Source organism: Trachymyrmex cornetzi, unplaced genomic scaffold (genome assembly GCF_001594075.2).
Source record: "Trachymyrmex cornetzi isolate Tcor2-1 unplaced genomic scaffold, Tcor1.1 scaffold498, whole genome shotgun sequence".
NCBI lineage: Eukaryota > Metazoa > Arthropoda > Insecta > Hymenoptera > Formicidae > Trachymyrmex > Trachymyrmex cornetzi.
Window position 1 is genome coordinate 25,480 of NW_017299804.1, and position 13,338 is coordinate 38,817.

Below are 13,338 nucleotides of genomic sequence, written 5' to 3' on the forward strand. Positions count from 1 at the left end.
TTAGGTTAATCTCCTTATCATAAGCTTTCATTCACTTTGCCGCAATGTTACTGCCTTTGAAAACGGAAAAAACTATTTTTTTTTTACTTTCGCATTTTTACTGCATTTTTTTATATCCCTTAACGCTGCATGCTATCATTTTTTATAAAAACATATTACAAGTGATACGTCATTCTCTCTCTTTGTTATCTGTATTATCATTTTCCAATATGGAAGGTGACTTGTTCCAATGTCATATATACGCAGAACGGATCCATATTTGGTGTACCTCACGAGCACATCTCTTCTTTATTACACCATGGGTTATTATTGGTGGATGTTAGTAGGGGTGGAGCTTATTCTGATAACCTGTACGTACATTCGCCGACTAAAAGGTTGCAATACTTTTTTTTTAATGGGTTTCGGAATGCAGTCTGCTCACCGAGCGATTGGTACTTACTTATGGATCCGTAAGTAAAAACCAATCGCCTATAATATAACTAGACTGAGCATTTTCCGAAATTTGAGGAGTGGGGATAAAGCTTAGGTAGGAAAGGACGCACTTATTGTGGTCCAGGTGCATTCTCTCTCGTTTTGCGCATGTACAAGAGAATGCACCTAGACCTCAATGTGTGCATCTTTTTCTACCTTTTACTCCTCTAGTCCTTGAATGCGTCTAAACCATGTTCAGATTCTCATCCGAGTACCATCTAGATATCATTCCATTCTTATTATTTACTGAACGTTAAACAAGGATGACATGGCACCCGAGGAGCACGAGTAGGAATCTGAACATAGTTTAGAGATACTATATTTATGACCCCGACTTGCAAAAGAGGCGTAGTTTGCTCAGACTGAGCACACCATGGCGTTCGGGGAAACGCTATTTGCGCTATTTAGCGCTACCAAGCTATTCGCGAAGCTAGATAGCACTAATAAACACGATCATGATGCATTTTACATTATAATGGCGCGCTATCAATGACTACATTTACACAGCATTCTTAACCCTCGAGTTTAATAACATCCGTAGTTATGAAACTAGGCAATCACAGTTGTTCCATTCTTTCGAAGAACAGCTATGGTTGCTCAATTTCATAACTCCGGATGTTATTAAATCCGATTAAGCGTGTCGTGTAACAGAGGTCAATGTAATTTTTTCTGAGATAGTGTATTGGTATCGTTAGCGTTTGCAAGTTCCGTCTACAACCCTAGCGTAGCGTTGGTAGCGTTTAACATTCGTCGAGGTTAGATTAATATATAGATTAATATAGGGGATTTTGTTCTCAGTCACCGACCAAACTTTTTCCTCTTTAGAATTTCGTATAGTAAACGTACGTAACGTGTGAATTTTAAATTTTCTCATAGTGAACGCAATCTCAATTTCAATCTCTGCAATTGATGGTTTACCATTAAGCTGGAGTGACGTAATTCTCGCTTGTGTATCATCTTTAATTTCTTAAAGTTTCTGCCGAGTTTAACTTGTGTATTTGATTTTATCACAAATGTGTAGAAGGTCGGAGATATCTTGTTACTGATAATTTTTTATTCCTGTACAGAATGAAATTACTATTGCGTAGAGTCCTATATATGGCTGGTTTCCAGCTAGGACGCAGAACATCACACTATGTTCCATGTTCTATGTAAGATACTTGTTGGAATGCAGTTTAGTTTCATAGTGTAACACCAGAATGCATTATAGTCTTCTATTCTTATTCTTATAATTATATTTAGCGTATTAATAATAGATTTATGATTTTTATTTAAACTTAAGTTATAATTTGTTCAGAATTGACGATTTTTGAAGGTTTTATTGCAAAATAAGTACGGCTACCAAATAACTTTTTAAAAGTTGGTAACATAGCCATATTTTACACGCTCGTACTTAGCTTTTTACAGTGTCGAGCAGTGTAACACTGTGTCATCTGTTGGAACACTTAGTTTAAAACACAATGTCATCTGTGTATGTTGTTGGCAAACACCCTATGAGAGAAGCGATATCGGCGTCGCGATTTCTAATTGGTGATACCCCCACATAATTGAAGCAGCCATATTGAATCCGTAGCGGAAAACTATACATATCACATATATCTCCTTTCTACAGCTAAACAGGGCTCATGTGGATTACATATATACATATCTAAAATAGAATACATATATTTGATATTTGATAAAAGTGAGGAGAAAAATTTTAGAGCAATCCAAAGCAGCAGTAAGAAACAAACCTATATTTCAATCGAAGATTATTATAAAGGAGATACATTTCGGTATTTGCAGGTGACACTTATTAGATCACATTTATAATATATATATTTATAACATTAGAAATATTGTTATAAATAAACGTATAATTATATTTGTATTGTTATTTGTATTATTTATATTTTTCTTTTTGTGCTTTAGTGGTTAAACTACTTAACGGAGTGTGAGAAACTTCTGTGTGTCAGAAACTTCTGACGGAGTATGTTTACAACTCCATTATGGAGATTGATGGAACTGATCAACTGGAGCGGGCTAAACATGATGGTGCTGAATATATGTTAGAGGTGGTAGTGGGGTTGAATGTCGCTTCTCTCATATATACTATAGACTTTACTATTGTGGTATAGCGTGGTAGGGTATTCCGCTGCAGATGCCTAAGATCTTAATTGGTCGTAGATACGCTTCTTCTTGCGCGATTGCAATTGAAATTGCGTTCTATTATTCACTATGAGAAAATTAAAAATTCACGTTACGTATACTCTACAAAACTCTAAAAATTTTAATTGTTAGAGAGAAAAGTTGTTGATGGTTGAGAACAGAATCTCCTACATTAACTTAACCTCGATGAATGTTAAATCTCTCTGGTTAAATGCTATCAATGCTACAATAGAATCGTTCATGGAGCTTGCTAATGCTATCGCACTATTGGCTCCACGAACAGCATTGGTAGCGTTTGCGTTCACAGCGTGAATAGCGTCTCCCCGAACGCACTCCATATTAATCCTTCCATCATGGTAGAGTACCCGTGAGGATTGCGTGACGCTAACACGGTGAGGTGAGGGCCTTGCCCAATCAGGCACGATCTGACGATTTCCTGGTAGCCAATCCTCGCGACTTAGGGAATCCGCGTGTTACTATTGTTACGAAATTTTTCTGTTGCGACAGGCTCGCGTGAGAAATTTCTTGAACATTCTTTTAGAACGACAATCGAATACATGCTAATAATGAAAATATGCCTACAATTTGAACAATTTGGTCACGTGACATGCAATTGGTCAATTTTGTCTTCATTTGAGGTCTCGGACCGATTTTTAGCATTGTGAACGAAAGGCTTAAGAAATGGTAAAAAAGACTTCGATTTTTTTGAATTTTTCTGTCGTTCTCAGTATAGACTTTACTTTACAGACACGTATTAAGGCTGACTACTCAGCCAAGAACTCTGCGTTGACGGTGGTGACACAGAATCAGACGGCGGTCTGACGAAATCGGTAGTCACTTAAACATGAGCCCATACCCGTGTGTTCGCCTACGGCGCGCCGAGAGTGCGAGCGAGACAGCAAGCTCCTCACACTAATCACTTATTTTAAGCGACCAAAAATGCTTTCTCTGCAATCTCGGCCACTCGGCGGCCCTAGGCATCAATAAAGAGCAGGGAGCATTCTAAATAACATATGTATAAGTTTTCATAAATTGTAGTAATAGTGTACCCCTCCCATTAATCTAGAATTGTATAAATCATCTTAAAACGCAACAGTTTACGAAATATTTAATTGTTTAGGATTTTTGATACGCGTTATATAGTATACCCCTCCTTCATAAACTCGAGTAGCAAGAATAGTTCAGAAGTAGAATTTTACTGGAAAAAAATTATAAACCAGCATTTCTTTTCACGAAAGTCTCGAAAAGCCATCAGAAAAGCAATGCGTATGTTTGAGACTCGAGACTTGTGAAGAAAATACGCGAAAAAAAAATCAAATAATTGTAATAGTTGCAAAAAGCAACTACACGTTTTCCACTTATAACGAAAGATATTGATTATATGAAAAAAGTTCGGTATAAAAAAATGTACACTGAAAATAAAAGTTTGTTGGAAAACGCGAAATTTGTTTCATATAACCAAATTATTTAGTCCAATACGTGCAACTAAATATGTATAATATATAACAACATAATTTGTTACTATTATTATAAACAAATCACTATTTAAACCAACAAAATTGAGAGTTCAGTAAAAACATACGCAGATACTTTAACACAATATTTTTTTGATATGTTCGTTGAACTTGTTCGTGTTGAATATAAATAAATTTCTCTGTCTTAGATAAATGTTCATTTCAAGCAATAAAATCATTTTGCATTCAAACGAAAACTTACTTGAAACAGCAATATATGTAGTTTGATAAATGCATATTTAATTTTATTAATTAGAATGCAGTTAAAAATGATATTCACGAAAATATAAAGCAACCAAAATTTTGTTTCTGGAACTAAATATATAAAGTGTGTGTGTGTGTGTGTGTGCTGTATCGAAAGATAAAGTCGAGATAACAAAATATGTGTTTGATACAAATAAAAGCTTTGTTGAATGACTTCAATGTACTGTTCGTGTATTTATTGATAAAATTTAACGGACAATTTAGATAACTGATGCATTTACACATTTTGTCATTTTGACAGTAAATTTTTATAGAGCAAAACGATATTTATTTTATTGATATAAATATTATATGTTAATAAAATTCTTTATTTAGTTGAAGCAACTAAATTTTTGTTCAAGAAATGAAATACATGAAACATCCACAAAAATATAAGGTGAAAGTAATTAAATACCTGTTTAGTATAAATAATTATCTTATTAAACGAATGAAAAATACGATCAGCAGTCTATTAATTAAGATTAAGGAATAAAATTCTCAATTGATTTGAATAAAGCTATCATTCTGTTAACAAAGATTCAATCTATTAATATTGAAATGGAGAATTTGTGAAAAGAATGCAGCGTTTAGATTGAATAATGCAATCTTTGTTTGAGGAACTAAATATTCTATGAATCTGATAGGATAATAAAAGCATGATGAACTGCAGTAGAATAGAATAGTTTTATGTTTGACTGAACTATTCTATAAAGTAACAAGAACTAAATAATTTGTTGATAGCAGCAATTCCGCAATTGAATGAAAAACAAATTTTTTTTAATTTTTAATTACAGTCCTTATTTATTATTATTAATTTTATAGACTTATGTTATAGAATAGTACAGTTCTACAAACAATTTATGAATTACAATTATGTATCGGATATTTTACAATTTTTGAAAACGCATACGCGGTATCGACGGGATTCGAACCTAAGACCTCTGAGATGGTAACCTAACACGTTAACGCAGAGCTATAATCGCACGCTGTTTGAACAGTTTTAAAACTGATTGTTATTTGTCTCGTCCGAAAAACATTTATATCATTGATTCAAGCAATCGCATTGTCAATCCAACTCATTCTTTAATACTAATTAATTCTGAAATACTAATCTGAATAATTCTCACAATTTAAGAAAAAAATATGGTCAATTTTAATAAATATTTAGTTCACAATACTACGAATTAAATATTTATTAAATATAGAGATATATTATTTGTGGTACAAGAAATATTTAGTCTTCATTTAACAATTTTTTTATTAAGTAAATATTTATTTACTGTAAGTAAATGTTTAATTGCATTCAGAGAAATCATTTTGTACGTACAATCAAAATTTTATTAGTCACATATTAACAAAATTTTGATTGTACGTACAAAATGATTTCTCTAAGAATGTAGGCAGTATTGGACTAAACATTTATTAAAATTGATATTTTTCCTCAGTGAATTTATTCTTTTTGTCTTATGCAATAGAAATATTTAATTAACCATTGCATTGTTCTCTCTCTCTCTATTTGATAATTTATTAAATTTACTTAACTCGAAGACAAAATCAAGTTTATCTCGGAATTATTATTACCTACAATTTATTAAGTTTCCGTTACTTTATATAATAATTCAATCAAATATTAAAATTATTCTATTCAATTCTTTTATATTATATGATTGAAAGTGCTTGCAGATTTTCATAGTGCTCATAAAAATCTCCATTTAACGATAAAGTTACGTTCGTTTTAATAAAGATTTTATCAACTTTATATAAATATGCTTATTATTATACAGCTCCATCATTGAATTATCTTATAACACAGGCTTGCATGGCATTTTGTTGATTGGAATAACAATGTTTTCCTACGTAATTTTTTGCGCTGAATCCGAATCCGGCTGCAGAATTGCTCTATCACGTCAAGATTTTGAGATATCTTAACCTAAAACTACCAAAAAGACATTTTCAATATTTCAGACCATATTTATAATTAAATTAAAAAAGAAAAAGATTTCATAAATCATTGTAAAAACAACTTAACCGGCTGACCGGGGAGTCATCCATCTTATCTTCACTGGTCGGAGAGTCACTCATTTTGCCTTAGAGACTAGGAGCTACATTAATCAAAACATTTGATTGAGCAGCTGTTACCGCTGTTTTTTTAGCGTATATAAAATTTTTTGTCAACATTGTTACCTACAACAAATACTTTTTTTATGACAAGCTTATAGTCGCTAGAAACAAACATCGCGAGATTTTACGTCTGCGTAGATTTGTTGTAGTTAACAATGTTAACAAAAAACAGATTTAACTAAATATTTTGCTTAATATAACCAAACATAATTTTATCCTTACAAAAATTTAGTACCATTAAATAATAAACTTTGGTGATACTAATTGTTTGGTGATACTAAATTTTTATAAGGATAAAATTACGTTTGATTATATTTAAAAAAAAAAATTTATTTTCAACTAAATCATATCAATATAATATATTATAGGACCGTACATGTGATAACACAAACTATAGAATCGAAGCCTTACACGGTCTAGCTGGATCTTAATGCTTGTATGATTCTTATGTGAATTTATATACTACGTATGTAATATACATACGTAGTATACATACGTAGTATATAAATTCACATAAGAATCATACAAGCATTAAGATCCAGCTAGACCGTGTAAGGCTTCGATTCTATAGTTTAAATCATATCAACTGAGTTTTTATTTAGCCTAGACATTTTAACAAATAATTCATTTATTTGATTTTGGATCGCGCTTTGTTCATTCAACAAAACATTTTTGAAGATAATACAAAAGTTATTGTTATATTTAAAAATTGAAGTTGACAAACCTACTGGTTGTTTCAACAAATATTTTATTATACCTAATTCAATTGTTCGGTTGAAAATATACAATATTTTATCAGTTTTATTTAGTTGAAGGAAACACGTCGAACAGTTGATGTTATATAATGATGTGATATTTAATCATTTCTTTAGAGAAAAATAATATTTACTTTCAACTAAACCATGTATAAATCAATCGAATTTTTATTTAACCTAGAAATTGTAATCAATAATTAATATAATTAATTTTGAATCGCATTTAATTCATCCATCAAAAAGTTTTGGAAGATGAACATAACTTTTTGTTACTTTTAAAAATTAAAAATTGACGAAATCTGTTGTTTATTTTAACAAAAACTTTGTCATATCTAACTTCACCGTTTGGTTGAAAATACACAATATTTATCAATTCTCTCGACATTGTTTAGTCAATTCGATATTTCGAAATTAAACAAATATATTACGGAAAGTAACTAAATGCCACGCAAACTTAAATAAATTGTACTTGTACTGTCAAAATAATTTAGTTGAGTCGATTTAGTCATTTCAACTTAGATGGTTCACATAAATAAACTATATATTCGCAAGTGCAACTAAATAATGGTTGAATCAACCATTGAATAAACCAACCATAAACATTTTGTCCGTATAACCAATTTTTTTTTTTCATTGTAGATATTCGAAATACCTATAAAATGAGACGTGGAACATTAAAATCGATCTATTAGTTCAGTAGAAAAAAAATAAACACCGAAAAAGACCTTTTTTTTACTCGCTCTCTGTTCATTGAGATTTAAACGCAAAGCTTTGAAATTCTCATAAAATGTAGCCCTCGTATTGACGAACAAATCTAGTTCTGATCAAGCCTGAAATGTTCATTAGTTTTTGCAAAAAGCCATTTGTTTACTAAAAACCTGTCTGCGGAAAATTTGATTTCTTCATCTTTGAGCAGTCGCACAGCAATTTTCAGGAGCGATTTTTCTTCTTCAAGAGTTGCACTATCATGTACACTTAATAACAAAACGATTTTTTGCAGTTAAACTATTATAAAACGACTTTAAAAAGTGGATATCTTTTTCAGTATAAAAAATGAAATTCCGTTAATATGCATCATATCAAATAGCCGTGTGAAGTATTCGACATCTGACATTTTTCTACGAATTTAAAAAAAAAGATTATCCTCCGATTATTAGGAGCCGAGATAACAATTTTTTTTTCAAAAAGTCACTGTGGCTCTAATTTTTAATATTAAGAATTTCGTCTGGCACCAATTTATCAAGGAAGAATTGAATTTGCTGTTTAAAAAATCTCGAATTGTAACCATAAAATTTTTAGTTTTTTGTTTCTTGAATTTTTATTTTTTCGGTTTATTACTAAAAAATCACGTTTAAGTATAGAGTACATGTCTGATTAAAAATTTAAGTCATATTAGTTTCTTTATTTAATATGCTGTAAAAAGTGTCCAATTGGACAATTAAATGTACGGACTTATCAGTACAAAATTGTTTTTGTGGATTTAATTGCATATGCAAATATGACATATGTAAACAAATAATTAATAAATAATTTGCCAAATGTTAGTGTAACTATTGAATATAGTTGCAAAATATATTTTTCATGTAATACTAATTTACTTTTATATTTGCGAAAATTAGTATTAGGTATATCTTTAACAGTTACGAAAACATTTGGTAAATTACTTATTAATTATTTGTTTACATATGTCATATTTACATCTGCAATTACATTCACAAAAACAATTTTGTACTGATCAATTCGGCAATTAAATGTACGGAATTATCAGTACAAAAGTGTCCACTTTTTACAGCATATTAAATAAAAAAATATAGCTAATGTGTAACTTAAATTTGTTAATCAGACATGCATTCCATACTCAAACGTGATTTTTTAGTAATAAACTGAAAAAATAAAAATTTAAGAAACAAAAAACTAAAAATTTCGTGGTTACAATTCGAGATTTTTTTAACAACAAATTCAATTCTTCCTTGACAAAAAAATTAGTGCCAGACGGAACTTAATCTTAAAAATTAAAACCACAGTAATTTTTTGAAAAAAAAGTTATTATCTCGGCTTCTAATAATCGGAGGGTAATTTTTTTTTAAATTCGTAGAAAAAATGTCAGATGTCGAATTCTTCACACGGCTAGTTGATATGGTGCATATTAACCGAATTATTCCATTTTTTTTATACGGAAAAAGATACCCACTTTTTAAAGTCGTTTTATAATAATTTAACTTGCAAAATTTCAAAGCATTTAAATCTCAATGAACAGAGAGCGATTGAAAAAAAAGGCCTTTTTCGGTATTTTATATTTTTTCTCTACTGAACTAATAGATTGATTTTAATGTTCCACGTCTCTTTTTGTAAGTATTTCGAATACCTACATTTTTTATATTGAACTTTTTTCCATACAATCAATATCTTTCGTTTTGTTATTATTAAGTGTACGTGATAGTGCAACTCTTGAAGAAGAAGAATCACCCCTGTAAATTGCTGTGTGACTGCTCCAAGATGAAGAAATTAAGTTTTCCGCAGACAGGTTTGTCATAAACAAATAGCTTTTTGCAAAAAGTAATGAACATTTCAGGCTTGTTTAGGACTAGATTTGTTCGTCATTACGAGGGCTACATTTTATGACAATTTCAAAGCATTTAAATCTCAATGAACAGAGAGCGATTGAAAAAAAAGGCCTTTTTCGGTATTTTATATTTTTTCTCTACTGAACTAATAGATTGATTTTAATGTTCCACGTCTCTTTTTGTAAGTATTTCGAATACCTACATTTTTTATATTGAACTTTTTTCCATACAATCAATATCTTTCGTTTTATAAGCGAAAAACGTGTAGTTGCTTTTTGCAACTATTCGATTTTTTTCGCATATTTTCTTCACAAGTCTCAAGTCTCAAACATACGCATTTCTTTTCTGATGGCCTTTCGAAACTTTCGTGAAAAGAAATGCTGGTTTATAATTTTTTTCCGGTAAAATTCTACTTCTACTGAACTATTCTTGCTACTCGAGTTTATAAAGGAGGGGTTACTATATAACGCACATGAAAAATCCTAAACAATTAAATATTTCGTAAACTGTTGCGTTTTAAGATGATCTATACTATTCTAGATTAATGGGAGGGGTACACTATTACTACAATTTATTAAAATTTATATGTTATTTAGAATGCCCCCTGCTCCTCTTATTGATGCCTAGGGCCGTCGAGCGGCCGAGATTGCAGAGAAAGCATTTTCGGTCGCTTAAAATAAGTGACTAGTGTGAGGAGCTTGCTGTCTCGCTCGCACTCTCGGCGCGCCGCAGGCGAGCACACGGACATGGGCTCGTGCTTGTATGGGTGTTACAGCGCCGCAGTACGATAAATGGCCGTACTTATAGGCGTGGAAAAGTGATAATTTGACGACGAAATTTATGTTGCGTGCCATTTTGTTATTATTTGCTTAATTGTGAAAATGTGACTTGTCTCGTACTTATCAAAGTCGTAATTATCGAACAAAAACTAAAGTTATCTTGGAATTTTATATATTAAAGCGTATATTTTACTCGTTTCAACAGCTGTCAGACCGTGTGTTTCTACCCGAATATAGGCTCACTTTACATGCCTTTTACGACCATTCACTGATTGTCAAGGGAGGAAAGGACAGTTTTCGATTTTTACAAGTGTTTTGAAGCGATCTCGTCATTTCATTTTATCCAAATTGTCTTTATTTAAAAATGACACGCAACATAAATTTACGTGTCATTCCTCGCTTCTGACGTCACGATTCCAACATGGCCGCCGCGACTAATCAGGAGCCTTAATGCGTATACTTTAATTTTGGATAAGAATTTTCAAATCAGTAAAAGAAGAACAAAGTAATTATTATATCAAAATTATATTTTATGTAATGTTTAGTCGACAATACAGACGACTTTGGGATCCCCTTAAGCACCGACGAGATACTATTAAAGACGGCGCTTATGGAAGTTCGCGTGCCTATTAAAATTTAAGTGGTTAAGAGTAAAAAATTAATAATACAGTACTAATTTCATGATTTATTAGTTTCATAGACATGTATATACACGTAAACTTAAAACTTAATAATACTCGATTTTTATTTAAAACTGATTTTAATGTTACCATCCGAATTCGATTATATATAGGGATGATAACTGCAGAGAAAAAAATTTTAATTTTTCAGCTATATAAGATATAGCATTAAAAATATGCATACTTATACAGTATTTACATAATAAAAAATCACAAATATTTAATAATATATTATCGAAATATTTATGTTAATATAATCAGAGAGAAGCTTGAGAGAGAGAGAAAAAGTGGACGTCCCCGCATTTTAGGTGGTCCCTAGAGATTCTATAATCAGTTTGGCGAAAGTGGGCACAACTCTTGATTGGTTCTCTACTTGGTATTCTTCAGATAGCTTAGAGACCCTCTAATCAGAGTCGCGGCACGAGGAATGGAGACTCTAGTTAGAGACTCTCTTTATGGTTTATCTTTATATTAAGAGTCTCTAGTTTCAGCAAAATCACAAGAAAGAGAGAGGAATATGTTGTGTCTGTTTCTAACCTTCATAGTTTTCGTGTGAATCGTGATCTCGTAAGATACGTCTTTCTATAGTACGACTTTTAGAACATTATTAAAAATTATTGCAAAATGGTTGGGTGTGCAGCCCCATTTTGCAATAATTCTGCAGCCAAAGGCTACATAATGAAAATATTTCCGCGTGAACGTCGAGCATTATGGGCGATAAATGTTGGAAAAAATTGAACACCAACAAAAAATGCATATCTCTGCGAGGTTAAGTAACATATTTGTACAGAGGAGGATCCCGTTTGCCTATAATTCCGATTGTACACACCACTCATCAACTGGTGCCTAGTAATTTTTCACTGCTTTGCCAATGAGAATATTTTATTTTTAAATTGGCCAATTAGCGATGCATGTGTGCAACATGTGATGTGTGCAATCGGAGCCTTCCCTTTGTACAGTTTCATTATAAGAAAATTAATAAAATATGTGACAACTCTACGTCATTTTAAAGTTCTATTTATTTTCTATATGTCAATTATGATTATTTAATAAGTTAATCTTTTTTCTTATTATATACATTTTGCATAATTTTTTTTAATGAGCATTAGTTCAATCGTATAATAGGTGCGTTCGGGGAGATGCTATTAACGCTATTTCTTTCATTCTATGCTCGTTTTGGTTGGAAAAATTGATTTTTCACAAAATAGATTAGTTTGCAAACAATTTTTAGCGTATCAATACGCACATCGCCCATTCCTACAATATTGACATTCGAATATTGGCGGGAATTGCTGAAAAATGACGGACCAATTAAAATTGGCTGTTCCGCGTGTCGCGATTCTGATTAGAGGGTCTCTAGGATAGCTTCGTACATTGTCGGAAAACGAGTGCGAAGAAAAGAAACAGATATAATTAGAGATGTAAAAAAATGGTATTTTTGACTTGGGAGAAAAGTATCAAGTAAAATACTACTCTTTTACTGTAAATAATGGTATTTTTGACCAAATTACATAAATTTCATGAAAAAATATATAGTTATTTCAATATAATTATTTGAATGACATATTTTATATTTAGAAGCTAAATAAGTGATGTTATTAATACAGATAATACTTCATAAGCATAATAGATACTGTTTTGTTGCATATTAGTTATAATTGTATTCTATATTTTAATTATTTTGAGACATCTCTATATAATATTGATTCAAGAATAATTAGAGATTCAATGAACGTTGTTTCACAAATTTAAATTTAAAATATGTATAATTACAATCACAGTGTACGATAAAAAGTGTCAATTAGTCTAGTAAAGTATTATTTGTATTAATAACAATATGGAACATTTACTTAACTTTTAAAATTGAAGTACAGTATAAAACATTTATTCAAATAATAGTGAAAAGTAAGGTATATTTATTGCCATCGACGTTAAATTATATTAATCATCATGCTATATTTTAAAACACAATAGAAATCTAGGGAATAATTGAATAATTCCGATCGGAATCCATTCCAATTTTGTTCCATGCTAGGTACCCAGAACGGCGAAGCGGTAGCCAA